Raw genomic sequence first — 14,710 nt, 5'->3', positions numbered from 1 at the left:
TTTTTCCCTGAAAGAGAAAGAGGGAGTAAACAAAGACCATGTTTTGTTTTGTTTAAAGTCAAATTAAAAATTGGTCAGTAACTAGTTAGAGAACAGAAAACAGAGTAGGAATAAATGGTCAATTCTCCCGATGGAGGGAAGTAAATAATGGGGTCCCACAGGGATCAGTATTGAGACCAATCCTTTTCAACTTATTCATAAATGATCTGGAATTAGGAGTGAGCAGTGAAGTAGCCATGTTTGCCGACGACACCAAATTATTTAAGGTTGTTAAAACAAAAAGGATTGTGAAGAGCTCCAAAGGGATCTCTCCAAGCTGGGAGAGTGGGCATCCAAACAGCAGATGTGGTTCAATGTAAGCAAATGTAAGGTGATGCATGCTGGGGCAAAAAAAAACCAACTTCAAGTATAACCTAATGGAATCTGAGCTGGCGGTGACCAAACAAGAAAGAGATCTTGGGATTGTGGTGGACAGCTCAATAAAAATGTCCACCCAGTGTGCGGCCACTGTAAAGAAGGCAAACTCCATGTTCGGCATTATAAGAAAAGGAATTGAGAATAAAACTGCCAATATCATACTGCCTTTATACAAATCTATGGTGCGACCACACTTAGAATACTGTGTACAATTCTGGTTACCACACCTAAAAAAGGATATTGTGGAGCTGGAAAAAGTGCAGAAAAGGGCAACTAAAATGATTAAGGGGCTGGAGCATCTCCCTTATGAGGGAAGGTTATATCAACAGGATTGCTTAGCTTGGAAAAAAGGAGGCTAAGGGGAGACATGATAGAGTTGTACAAAATTATGCATGGTATGGAGAATGTGGATAGGGAGACATTTTTCTCCCTCTCTCAAAATGCTAGAGCACGGGGTCATCCCATGAAGCTGATTGGTGGGAGATCCAGGACAAATAAAAGGAAGTACTTCTTCACACAGTGCATAGTTAAGAACTCACTACCACAAGATGTAGTGATGGCCACCCATTTGGATGGCTTTAAAAGGGGGTTGGATAAATTCCTGGAGGTGAAAGCTATCAATGGCTGCTAGCCCTGATGGTTGTGTGCTATCTCCAGTATTTGAGGCAGTAAGCCTGTGTGCACCAGTTGCTGGGGGAAATGGGCAGGATGATGCTGTTGCACCATGTCCTTCCTTGTTGGTTCCTGGCCGATGGCTGGTTGGCCATGGAGTGAACAGAGTGCTGGACTAGATGGACCCTTGCTCTGATCCAGCATGGCACTTCTTATGTTCTTAAAAGGGGACTATTTTACTATTTTGGAAAAACAAGCGGAAGGAGTGTGAGGCACGCAGGACGTGGACGTTGTCTTATGCACATCCATAAGTGGGCAGTAGCCTGAGATAAAATGCTTGTCTGATGAACCTCTTAGGTACATGTTGTATCCTATCTTCCTTCCTTTAATACTTTTGGGGGTATAAAAGCAGACCAGGAAGTTAGTAATTCTGGATACTGGTCCCCTTCACTCTGACTGATGACTAGACTTTGGCAACCAGGAGGCTACTATACAAAAGGTATTGTTTTCTTAACCTATTCTTATCTCTAATAAATTCTGCCCATTTGAGAGGGAGGGAGAGAGGGGGAGAGAGAGAGAGAGAGAGAGATCCTATGTCATGATTAGAACAGAAGTGAATAAAGGTTTTGTTATTTAAATAGCATTCTTATTCCCATAACAGCACATAGTGCTCATTTTTGTGTTTCTCTGTCTGCTAAACTGAACTAAACTTTCTATCTACAGGAAAGTGACCTCTTCATAGATGCCAAACAAAGTCTCAGATAGCTTCTGGCTTTTTACGGCATATAATGTGATATATCTGTGATCCAAGTACCAGGTTACTTTATAAAAGCCTACATGAACAACAACAAAGAGAGAGATCTTGGTTTTCTTTTTAAAAAAACCAAACACGCCTGGCTCCTATATTGCAGCCATTTCGGTGCCATGTTAGGACATTCTTATTTGCCCAAGAATTTTAGACTGAATTATCTCCTCAGTCTGCTTTAAGTTTTTAATCTGCTGTCTTTTATTATTGCTATTAATGTTTTCTATTACTGTATTATGGTATAAATAATTTACAGTTTATGTTTTGTTGGATGCCACCCTGAAATCCAAATCGGACAAAGGGTGGTAAAGAAATATTTTACGGCCTATAAGAATGCTCTCTATATTAATTGGGCTGTAGACTGGGCCTACTAAACGATCATGAATCTTTGACATTATAGGTTAGTATATCGGAAAATAATCAAATTTATTCCATAGGTTGTAAGGCAGGTATTAAGTTGATCAAAATGTCACTTCCAAATCTGAAAAGCCAAACCGTTTAGGGAGCTTTACCATGCAACCCTGTCCATATCTACACAGAATAAGCCCTACTGAGTTCAAGTGGCAGTAGGATTGTAGCCATAGTATTCTGTGCCAAGATATAATAAAAGAGGAATTTCCCACTAGTACCAATTAAATCAGCGCAGAGGAAAAACTGAGAGTACTGGAAATGATTAAACTTCTTTATGCTTCCCAGTACATGTAGTTCTACCAAGCTGCAGCAGCCTGCATTTAAAAAAAGGAGAAGAGAAAAGTCATTCCCCATATCAGTTTGATGTAGTAACAGAGCCAATGAAGGGAATTCCCCTGGAATTTTGTACGTTTTGGAAGTGCAGGCAATTGAGTGCTCCTTTTGCTACTTTGGCATGTTACTGGTGGCAAAGTCAGAATTTACAACACCATGGAATACTTATGAAATTTGAGATGAAGCACGCCATACAAAATATATCAAACTATTATCCCATCATCCAGTTATTGCACACTCAGAGACTAATGTGCAATGGCTTTACTGAATTCACTGAAATTATTAACCCTGTGTAGTTTCCGCAAATCTTCTATTTCTCAACCAGAACACTACTGAAATTACAAACTGTACTTTTATATTTACAGCAAATGGTCTCATTTATGGAACTTCCTTCTGCTAAACATGCATCAGCTTGAAACGTTACAGTCAAACACATAGCATTTTTCTTATATTTGTGATTAGAACATTCCTGAACTCTAGGCTTTTGAGAAAGATAATGACTGGGGGCGGAGCCGGACGCCATGACTGGTAAGATCTCTCCTTAAGACCTCCCGATCGGGAAAATCTGGAAAGCTAATTATCTCATTTAAAAAGGCATGGGTCGTTAATGAAAAAGAAGGTTGATCATTATGAGTGCTAAGAGAGGGTGAAAATCCTGTTTTTGGAAGCAGACTCAGAAAAAGGAGGGAGGAAGCAGCCCGTTCCTTGGCTGTAAACAGACGGAAGGAGGGGGGACTTGAAAAACGAAACTAACTACGACAGCTCTCCCGTCTCCTAAGTCTGATAAGCGGTGATTTATACTCCTAATCTGAGAGAAAGGTTTATTTGGCAGTAAATTCACCCTTTAAAAAAGCACTGAAGAAGAAGTGTTTATTTTGCGGAGAATGAGAGATGGGTGGAATGTAACGGGACATTGACTCAGAATTAAAAATAGACCCATGCCGTACGCTAGAAAAAAAGGGGAAAAAACCCCGGGGAAGGCTACTTGGCAGAGAGTTCATCCTTCTAATCATAATTTGGCCCGTCTTGAGAAAGTGTCTGTAGAAAAAGACTTACAAAGTTCTGAAAGTGATTCCGACGGATCTATCAAGATGGCTGAGGGTTCTGGCACGGTGCCAATTTCAGCTGCATTGGAAGAATTGAAGAAACTGATTTTGGATAGCACTGCTACTTTGAGCAAGAAGATGGATGTTAATGAAAAGAACGCAGCAGCACGAATGGGGGCGCTTGCAGATAAGATCGCGCAAAATGATAGAGAGATAAAGAAGCTGGATGTGGAAGTTAAAGCACTTGTGAAAAAACAGGATGTCTTTGAAAAAAGTTGTGAGGTAAAATTTCAAAGTCAAGATTTACAGTTGATCCAACTTCAAGATCAGGTTCGGCGTTGCAATGTACGCATTAAACAATTTGCTGAAGAACCAGGAGAGGATTTGAGAAAAATAGTTTTGAAGTGGTTCAACGATATGATGCCAGATTTGGATATAAAAGACTGTGATATTGAAAGGATCCATAGAGTGGGAGGAGCAAAGTATAGAGGATCAACCAGAGACATTCTTGTGAGATTTGGCAGTTACTACAAAAAAGAGCAAGTGATGAAGAAATTGAGGGCTATGGTCATGATTAAATATAAAGGCAAAGCAGCGCAAGTATACAACGATCTTTGTCAGCAAACACTCCAATGGAGGCGCAGCGTTAAGCAAATAACTGAAACGCTAACAAAAAATACAGTGAGATATGCTTGGGGTTACCCTGTTTTTTTAAAGTTTTCCTATGCTGGGGGCGAACACAGAGTAACCTCTCTGGAGCAAGGCAAGGAGCTGCTGAAGAGTTTGGGGTTATTTAAGGATGCAAGTCTTGGAGCTGGAGATGGGAATGGAGCCAAAGCCGGGGCGTCTGGGACGGGGTAAATGGGGAATGCTGTTATGAGATAATTAATATGATAAGTAATTAAGTACAGAGATCTTGCCGTTAGGGCGGGGCACCGCCTCCCCCCTCTCCCCTAAGTTAGATGGCCGGAGTAATAGACTCACGGGGATATGGGGAGGGGGAAAGTAGTGGGGGGGAAGAGGGGTTGGGGGGGATTAATAGGGTGGGAGGGAGGGGGATGAAGGGGGGTTCAGGGTTTATTTTTATTTTTGTTGTTGTATATGTTTATGAGTTGCAGAGCACACGGGATCGGAAGGAAAATCAAAAGGGTGATTATGAATAAGAACATTAAAGTATCAACGCTCAATGTTAAAGGTCTGGGGGCAGTCGTGAAAAGGAGGAGAATAGAACAAATGTTAAATAAAGAAAGATCGGATATTATTATGTTGCAAGAAACACACCAAAAATTTGATGGCGTAAATGAAATTCGGACAAGGTGGTCTGTTTATTATGAAAAGTCATTAGGGACGTCAAAAAAAAATGGAGTAGCAATTTTGATTTCAAAAAAAAGTGGATTCATATTGAAAACTGTAAGAAAGGATGATAATGGGAGATATCTTATGATAAAGGGGCAAATAGAAAGTGAGCAATATACATTAGTAAATGTTTATGCCCCTAATGAGAGACATAGAGAGTTTTTTATGAATTTATTTAATGAAATAGAGGAGTTTAGGGAAGGATATCTAATTTTAGCTGGGGATTTTAATATGGTAATGGATAATAGAGTGGATAGATCAAACCCCACAAATGTGGAAAAAAGAAATAATATTACTATATTGAATAAACTAGTAAAAGAAAAAGATTATGTAGATTGTTGGCGTTTACTGAATGGCCTGAATCCAGGATTTTCTTATTACTCCTCAGTTCATCAGACATACTCTAGAATAGATTATATAATGGTTTCAAAAGAGTTTTCAAGTAAGGTATGTAAAATGGAAATGGGGGTGATAAAGGTAACAGACCATGCATTGTTAAGTTTAGAATTTACAGTTAAAAAGAATTATAAGGAAGCGTTTAGGTGGAAACTAAACACAAAACTTTTGAAGTATAATAAGATGGTAGAAAAAATGCAAAGAGAATTGACAGAGGCTTGGGAAATTAATGAGAAGGGAGGAACGTCAAGGGCAGTAGTTTGGGATACCATGAAGGCAGTATCAAGAGGGATATGTATTAGGGAAATGTGTAATTTAAGAAGGCAGCAAGTAGCAGAGCAGGAACAATTGGAGGAAGAGATTAAGAAAATGGAGAAAGATTATTGGCAACATAAAAATAAATATAAATTAATAGAAATACAAGCAAAGAAAAAACAATTAGAAAATTTAAATTTAGAGGAGGTTCAAAAGAATTTAATATATATGAAAAGAGAGTATTTCGAAAACAGTAACAGGAATTCTAGAGTGCTTGCCAGGCTCACACAAAAAGAAAAAGCCAGGAATGGGATAGGGATTTTGAAGGATAAACAAGGGAAGTATTGTCATACAATGAAGGATAAAGTAAAGATTTTTCAGGAGTTTTATCAAGAATTGTATAAGGGAAAGGATATTCAAAAACAAAAGTTGGAAGCTTATATAGAAAAATATATAAAGAAGAGAATAAAAATAGAGCATAAAGAGTTAATGGAAAAGGTAATAACTCAAGGAGAAGTAGAAGAAGTAATTGAGAATTTGAAGCCGGGTAAATCACCGGGGGTAGATGGTTTAGGACCAGAATATTATAAGGTTTTTAAAGGAATTTTAATACCAAAACTAATAAATTTGTATAATTCCATATTGGAAGGGGATAGAACGCCAGAATCATGGGAACATTCATTAATAATTTTAATACCAAAACCAGATAAAGATTTGAGTGTCCCTGATTCATATAGACCTATTTCATTAATAAACCAAGATGCTAAGCTTTTTTCAACTATTTTAGCAAGGCGGTTGAATAAATTTATAGAGGAATACATAGGGGAGGACCAATGTGGATTTGTGGCAGGTAGACAGATGTCTAATTTAGTGGGAAGAGTATTAAATGTAATACAGGTGATAAATAAGTCTAGGGTTAAAGCGGGAATTCTGGCATTGGATATTTTTAAGGCTTTTGATTGTTTGAGCTGGCAAGCTTTAAAGATGGTTTTAAATAAAATGGGGTTTGGAAATAAATTTAAAGCGATAATAGAACAGTTATACTCTCAAAATACAGCCGTAGTGGTAGTGAATGATGGTGTGACAGATAAGATACGACTAGCCAGAGGGACAAGGCAAGGTTGTCCGCTCTCACCAGTCCTATTTGTAATGGTAATGGAATTATTGGCGAATGCAATACGAGAAGATGAGGAGATTGAAGGAATAGGTAGTATGAAAGAAATTAAATTGAATATGTTTGCAGACGACACCTTGTTGACGATAAAGAATCCAATAGAGAAGATGGGGAGAATTAAACAGCAACTGAGAGAATTTGAGGATATTACGGGGTTAAAAATAAATTGGTCTAAATCAGAATTGATGTTGTTTAATTATACTAAAAAGGAAGAGAAGGATTGGGAAGAAAAGGGAAGAGAAATGAGAGTTAAGAATCAGATTAGATATTTGGGAATAAAAATCACGCAGAAGCTAGAGAGTTTAGAGAAAGAGAATTTAAATGTGTTAAAAAAAGAGATTTTAGCAAAATTGGAAAAATATAAAAGGTTAAATTTATCTTGGTTTGGAAGAATAGCATTAATAAAAATGAAGATTTTAGCAAAGATTAATTTTGTGTTCAGGATGCTACCAATAAAAATTTCAGAATTAGAGCTAAAAAGTTGGCAAAGGATTATAAATAATTATTGTAATGGTGATAAGAAAGCGAGGGTAAATAAAAGTAAATGGTATTTGAGCCAAAAAAAGGGAGGATTGGGTCTCCCGAATATTAAATTATATTATGTAGCTAATAGAATAAGATGTATAGTGGAGGCAATTACAGGATTAGGGGAATTAGATTGGATGGAAGAAAAAATTACGAGTAATATAGAGACTAAATTGGAAAATGTATTTTTTATGGAAGGAAAAAAAAATGGGTGGAAAGTATAAATAACCTGCTTTTGAGGTCTCACTGGGAAATTTGGAGTAAATATAAAGGGGAGCTGCTTCCAAGCAGCTCTCCTTTGTCACCGGTAATAATGTTGAAGAATTTCCCGGAGGAATTAAAGAGTAGATTAAGTAAAGTTTTAATAGAAAAAAATAAAATGAAATTAAGGGATTGGTTAAGAGGAATGAGTATAAGAGAGGATATGGAAGAGGTCTTGAAGGATAAAAAATTAACTTGGTTAAATTATAGGCAATTAGAACAGTGGACTAAAAAGTGGGTAAGAGATAATGGAGATTGTAGAGAATTAACAAAGTTTGAGGAACTAATAGTTAAGGAAGATAATGAAAGGGAGAAAAGAACAGTGTTAAAAGGGTTGATGAGTGAAATATATAGAATATTGGTGGAGAAAGGGACGGTGGATAATTCGGGTAAAATGGTTTGGGAGACAGATTTGAAGGTACAAATAGGACAACAGGGTTGGGAGGGATTATGGAAACAAAGAGCGTTGAGAAATATGTCAGTAAGAATAAAAGAGAATTATTTTAAAATTGTATGGAGGTGGTACCTAACTCCGGTTAGATTGAATAAGATAAACAATCAGCAATCAGAAAATTGTTGGAGAGGTTGTGGGGTTAAAGGAACGTATTTGCATATGTGGTGGGAATGTAACTATGTTCAGAAATTGTGGAAGATGGTGTTTTTGGAGATTGAAGAAATTGTGGAAATGAAGATAGAACGATAGAATGTAAAAAGGAAATTAAGGAACTGATAACGAATTTGTTGATCGCAGCAAGATTGATTGTAGCTAGGAACTGGAAGATTCAAGGGGAATATTCTATTGAAGAATGGTATAAAGAAGTATGGGATATAGCTATTAATGATAAATTAACAAGTAATATTAAATGGAGAAGAGGTATAGCTAAATCAAATGATTTTGAAGGAATTTGGAAACAGTTCCTAATATTTGTGTTTTCTAAAGGAAGTGGGAAACCACCAGCAGAAGGAAGTATGAGATTCTGGAATCAGGAATGAGATCCCGAGGTGGGGGGGTGCACTTGTAGGTTAATTTTGATTATGTTATTAAGATAAGATATTATGTATTCAATATTCAACATTATGCAGTAAGTTGTTGTTGTTGTTGTTTTTGTATGAAATGTAAATGTGTATGTTTAAGTAATGTAGAAAAATAAATATATATATATATATATATAAAAGAGAAAGTTAATGACTTCACCAAAACCCAAAACTTGCCTCTACTGTCAGTTTCTCTATTTCCCTGCTCTTCGAACTATGTAGTTCTATCTATCAGAACATCTTTGCTTTTACCTTCTGAAAACTTCCCCTTTAGTAAGTTGATCCAGTGTGGTGTAGTGGCTAGAGTGCTGGATTGGGAGCCGGGAGATCTGGGCTCTAGTCCAACTCAGCCATGGAAGCTCACTGGGTGACTTTGGGCCAGTCACAAACTCTTAGCCCTAATCTACCTCACTGGGTGGTTGTTGTGAGGATAAAATGGAGAGAAGGAAGAGATTATATACACCACCTTGGGGTCCTTGGAGGAAAAACGGTGGCATATAAATGTAACAAATAAATAGTTCAACAGGTTCATCCAGTATCTTCTTTTTATTTATTATTATTATTATTATTATTATTATTATTATTATTATTTATTTATTTATATAGCACCATCAATGTACATGGTGCTGTACAGATAACACAGTAAATAGCAAGACCCTGCCGCATAGGCTTACAATCTGCCCAGCAAATCAGCCCACTTAAGCTTTCTGTCATTAATGTGAGACTCTTCATGTTATGTGCATTTTAATTTATGTGTTTAAAAGCTGTAAGTTCCTTGCATCTTCAGTAAAATCTCATGTGTTGGTTTTGTGAGTGAAGGAGGTGAGACAATAAAGAGATGGCACAACTGTCTGGATTTTAAATCAGGCTGCATTTATTAAATTAGATCTGCAAAGGGGGATCCCTGGGGGCTACTCCACTAGCTGGTCAATGTACTCCAGTGAAATAATCCTTGCCTACTGAATCTGCAACCCTCAGGATTTCCCAATTTGAGAAAGGGGGACATCCCCTGTCACATCCCCCCAGGCCACAAAACTCTGGGTGTGCGAGGTCAGATAGCCCCACTGGTTGACTATCTGCCAAGCCCTAAAACACACCAGCACCAGAAGACAGAGGTACAGGCTGCCATGTAGAGGTGAAGCACACACTGTAAGAACCACAACAGTTGGACTCCTCACAAGTAGAGTCCTCAGTTTTTTTACTATGGCCTGTGATGAGCTTCAGCTGAGCCCTGGATGGGGCTCTGGAAGCTCTGTCTATCTCAGCTCTCAGTTGCAACTTGAGATATGTTGAAAACAACACCTTCCCTTTGCTTCTGGTCCCTTGTATTCTTTCCATGATGCTGGCTTGTGTTTGGGCCTCTGTACTACTGACCCCTGAACTCCTGCCTGACTCTGTTTCTACTTCTGATCTGCTAGATTTTGAGCTTGGCTGTACCTCAGACCTCTCTTCTGGAAGCCACCTACTTGCCTGGTAAAACTGTAAAACTATGCCTTTGACCTTTGCCTGTTGATTGACCTGCTTTAATGTTGTGTCTGATCCAGTTTGAGTGGGAATGGTGCTATCTCTCTCTGTCCAATGGTAAAACTGGCCCTGGTTGTCAGTAATAAATAGAATATTTTTTTATTTGTACTAAAATATCACAACTGGTAAAAGTTCTATTTGTGTTGAACAATAACTTCTAAAACACAGACATGTAATTCAGCTACTCATTAGACAGCAAAACTGCTACTGACATAGCAGTCCTGGCCTGAACTTTTCCACTGGGATCTTGGCTGCTAGGATACAAAAAGAAAATTACAAGTATTGGCTAACTTGGATCACTCCAGCCATCTGGGATAATCACTCTCAATTAAAATTCAGAATATTTCATGATAACAATGTTTACTTTCAGGCTGAATTCTCATCACCCTTGGTCCCCCTGGGTTATATATATGTAAAGGCTGTAAGCTCAGAGTTGAGCATTTTCATGAAAGGTTCTCTAAAAATAGCTGAGCACAGAAAAGGGAAATGCCATTCCAAAATGCATAAATACAAATAGAAGTGGCGTGGATAGTCCTGTCAAGTAGCCTGTGGGTGACACAGGTGAAGGCAAGATGTCACAAGTGTGTCTAGGAATGCAGTACCTTAGTACCATGGGCCAAATCTGGGCCACTTGAGTTCCTAATCTGGCTCTCTGGGGCTGCCTACATGACTATGCTCCCTTCCCCTGAACCCACCCAATTTTCCCCAACTACCAATCATTTGGTGGCTCCCCAGGTTTTGTGCCATTTCTTTCACTATTTGAAAGGGCTTCTAGCACACTCATGATAGGACACGCACGGAAGTTTGCGGGGGTTCATTACATGACCTTGTCATCAGCCAGGACGGTTTCCCCTGGTAATCCCATTTTTTAGACCCCCGATCCGCTTCTCTTCCAGATTTGCAACTTCCAGATCGGGTCCGCTCCGCTCCACCCATGGTCCACTCCGCTTCGCTGCGGAGCTCCGGATCCGGATCGGAGCTCCGCTTTCCCCCCCCCATAGACTTGCATTGAAATCCAAAAACACCTACAACTTTTTTTCTGTTAATGTTAGAAACCTCAAACTCAGTACCATGATAGGTTATCCATGTATACACATGCATGCCAAGCCTCAAGCAAATCCAAGCATCCCCTGATTTTGGGGAGATTTTTGAAAATCTGACACCTCTTTTTCAGAAATGGGATTTACTCCAACATTTTTACAGATAAAAATGTTGAAGCAGGCACCCTAACAAATGCCATCTAGATCCACATTCATGGCAAGTTTCAAGCAAATTCCATCATTCCCTGATTTTTGGCAGGGGGTTTAACCTTTAAAACATGACCCCAACCCCAATTCACACCCTTTTCGATATCTCCATCAATTTTCATGTTAGAAACCTCAAATTAGGCACCATGACAGCTGATCCATGTATACACATGCATGCCAAGCCTCAAGCAAATCCAAGCATCCCCTGATTTTGGGGGGATTTTTGAAAATCTGACATCCCATTTTCATAAATGGGATTTACTCCAACATTTTTACAGATAAAAACTTGGAAGTGGGCACCCTCACAGATGCCATCTAGATCCACATCCATGGCAAACTTCAAGCAAATCCCATCATCCCCTGATTTTTTGTGGGTTTTTTAACCTTTAAAGCATCACCCCAATTCAAGTCCCATGCTAGAACTCTGTCAATTTTCAAGTTAGAAACCTCAAATTAGGCACCATGACAGTTGATCCATGTATACACATGCATGCCAAGCCTCAAGCAAATCCAAGCATCACCTGATTTGGGGATTTTTGAAAACCTGACACCCCAGTATCTCAATGATTTTTAAAGCTGCAGACAGCTCAATGGGCTTTATTTATTTATGGCCATTTCAAAGGAAATCCCAACATGCCATGAATTGGGGAGTAGATAAACCTAAATATGAATCTTCTTCCACACTTGAAAAATTTATTTGGAACTTCAAAAAGTCTAAGTGAGCGCAGGAAGGACTTATCCCGAGTCAAAGCAAGACACACACAAACCATCCCTGCAAGCGGGCACAGAGGAGGACAGGCAGCACTGGGAGCAAGCATGCCAGAGGCTTGTGGGGTTGAACCACAAAGCCCATCATGTAGTACAGCTCCCAGACACCAGGCGGGCAGAGAGGCAGGCAGAGTTATGCCATAGATCTATGGGGGAATCAGTCCCAGCAGATACCCCAAAACAACAGCACCCAGGTGGAGGCGGGAAGGCAGGCATGGCGCAGACATTTCCTGCAACACAATGAAGTGAGCCAAGGATTGTTTCAAAGCCAGTAATGCAAACCATCCCTGTGAGGTGGGAGCAGCACAGAGAGATGCCTTTTCTTTTGCATCCCATAACTAGGAGGCTAGGAGGATAAGAGTAAAGCTTTGTGATCCTTGCTTCAGAGTTGATTGACTGCATTGTGATCACAGCCATTATTAAACAACAACAAAATAATAACAATAATAGCAGTACTAATTAATATTAATAGCAATAATAATAATAACAACAACCACAACAATAAGGAGTTGAACCACAATGAAAGCCTGCCTGACTTCACTGAAGAGGAAAAGCAAGGAGAGCTTGGGCTATGGGGTGTATAAAATGTAATAAATAAATAAATAAACAAAGGAGGGGTGGAATTAAAAGCAGCAGTGTTGCTGAATAAACAACAAGAATTTTTTTTAAAAGGCTATGTCTGTCTTTTACCAGTAAGAGGAAAGTGGACGTGCCCAGGGGGAGGGGGAACTGTGCCAATTTGACTGGCCCTAAGTACCAGTCTTTAAGAAGCTACCTAACACTTCAACTCATGACAGGCATAGCTTCTCCACTGGTTAATCTTTGGAGGGTTCTGATGACCCTCCAAGGACAGGAGTGTGTGCACTGGGCATGTCCACATGCCCTAGGGGACCTCATCACCTTGCACCACATCTATTCAGTTGTTCACCAAGGGTAGGCTGGGTAGCAGTGCTGTGTTTCCTATCTGTTATTTATTTGCTTAGTATATGATTTCAGGTTGTGTTTGTGTGTTTGGTGGGGCTACTGTTTAAAAAAACACTGGGAAAAGTCCATTCAGAGACTAAGAAAGAAAAGTTTCCCAGTATCCCAAGTTACTAAGTATCCCATTTTGCTTATCCCCCCCCCCTCCAACTTTGGGATTGGAGGATGCTTCATCAGGTGATCATGATTGGGAGTTGAATCTGCCTCTCAGCACTTCAAAAAGGCACCTCTCCCGCTTTTTTTACCCTATTTTAAAAAAAAATTATAGCAAGCAAACTACAGCACGCAAAGTGCTGAAAATAGGCTCAAAATGACCCCCACCCACGGCTCTCTAAGCACAGCGAGTTTCAAATAGCTTGAAAAACAAAAAAGTTATCCACTAATCTTTTCTGCAATGCAATCCTATGGGTGAAAAAATCCAAAATGGCAGGTGGAGCGCTCCGCGAAAAGAGGAGCGATCCGCTTATGGTTGCTTCTCTTCACCATGCTTCTCCAGCCCCCTGATTCGCTTCTCCTCCACCTGTAGCGGAGGCGGATCACCCCGATCCGCTTCTGCTTCTCCGATCCAAGGAGAAGCGTATCACAGCCCTACCATTTTTAAAAACACAGAGATAATCAAGCATCTAATTTATGATGGGATTTATTCCACCCTGAGATGGCGCTGCTTCATTTAAAAGAATAGGCTGCAATAGCATTCCCTTTTCAATTCAAAATCACATGGTCACCATTGGTCGCGGTCTGAAGAAGCCCAAAGTGAATGCAAAAGGGTCTGTGAAAAAGAAAGCCAGTCTTTCTTTGGGGTTATTTTTCTTAATATAGAGACACTCTTAGTTACTGGCATAAGAGCTTTAAGCTACAGTCTGCCAGAATTTTTATCACACACCCATTTTGGCTTTGGTACTGCTCCCTTTGCCTTCTGCCACCACCAATGGAATGCACCCCCAAAGAGTTTCTCCAAAGTACAATTCAGGCTTTGAGTGGAAGAGGTCTAGGACATGGGGCCTTCAGGAGATATAAGGAGGCATTTTTGTCCAAGCATCATATATATGTCAAGAGTGAAGATATGAAACAGTTTTGCTTCTCACTGTTTCAAAACTCCGTAATTCAAAAATATTATGATCAAGGATAACTGGTTCAGTTTGTTGTCTTTTGAAGGTCACAATCTCGCCATCCCTACATCCATAACAAAACAAAAAGAAATGATGCAAAACAAGCGGTAAGGTGATGAATCATAAAGCTAACATGTGGGCAGATGTAAGCGTGGGAAGCTGAATAGCAGCACTTATAACGTCCACAGGCGGTAACAGAGCACCATTCATTCAGGATGTTTTACAGCAGACGCTAAGTAGATACATACACTGTCTGAACCTCCCCGATTGCAACTCAAATTGCCAAATAGTTTGCTGATGATAAGATTGGAAACAATGTCTTAATATCTTGCCACAAGGAATTAAACAAATGCCCCATTTCTAGAAAAACTAGACGATATCATCAGGAGAATATTAGTGTAAATGAAAGCCAGATACATCACCACAATGAGGCATAGTTAGCTTCCCATCTAGAA

The sequence above is a fragment of the Elgaria multicarinata genome, chromosome 6, assembly GCF_023053635.1.
Source record: "Elgaria multicarinata webbii isolate HBS135686 ecotype San Diego chromosome 6, rElgMul1.1.pri, whole genome shotgun sequence".
NCBI classification, from domain to species: Eukaryota; Metazoa; Chordata; class Lepidosauria; order Squamata; family Anguidae; genus Elgaria; species Elgaria multicarinata.
The sequence above is the reverse complement of the archived record's forward strand: the minus strand, read 5'-3'. Positions refer to the sequence as shown.